Source organism: Penaeus monodon, chromosome 24, assembly GCF_015228065.2.
Source record: "Penaeus monodon isolate SGIC_2016 chromosome 24, NSTDA_Pmon_1, whole genome shotgun sequence".
Lineage (NCBI taxonomy): Eukaryota > Metazoa > Arthropoda > Malacostraca > Decapoda > Penaeidae > Penaeus > Penaeus monodon.
This window is the reverse complement of record NC_051409.1, coordinates 15566047-15566414: the sequence shown is the minus strand read 5'-3', so window position 1 is coordinate 15566414 and position 368 is coordinate 15566047. Positions and strand designations below refer to the sequence as shown.

Below are 368 nucleotides of genomic sequence, written 5' to 3'. Positions count from 1 at the left end.
GTGTATCAGTTACTCTCTTCATGCGTTAATTCTTCTCCTTTTGTATTATTTTCCTCTCTCTGTGTAATATTTCCCTTTCTGATGTATCCTGTCCTGATCTATTATGCTGTGTTTATTTTCCCCTCATTCCTTTCCTCGTGGATTATTCCCCTCCTCTTGTATTTCCTTCTTCGTGTATCAGTTCCATTCTTTTTGTCTCAATATCTACCTCATTTGTACCTATTTTTCTTGTGTTGCATTCCCTCTTGTTCTATCACTCTATCTATCATTGTTCTATCATTTTTCCTGTGTTGCATTCCCTCTTGTTCTATCATTATTTATCCTATTCGTGCATTATTTCCCTTCTTCCTTTATTATTACCCTTCTTT

General features: G+C 35.3%; 1 protein-coding gene across 1 annotated transcript in view; it reads left to right on the top strand.

The window, feature by feature from the left end:
* Positions 1 to 368, top strand: part of LOC119588875 — a 33291-nt gene that overhangs the window by 7873 nt on the left and 25050 nt on the right. The gene's annotated exons all lie outside the window — the stretch shown is intronic.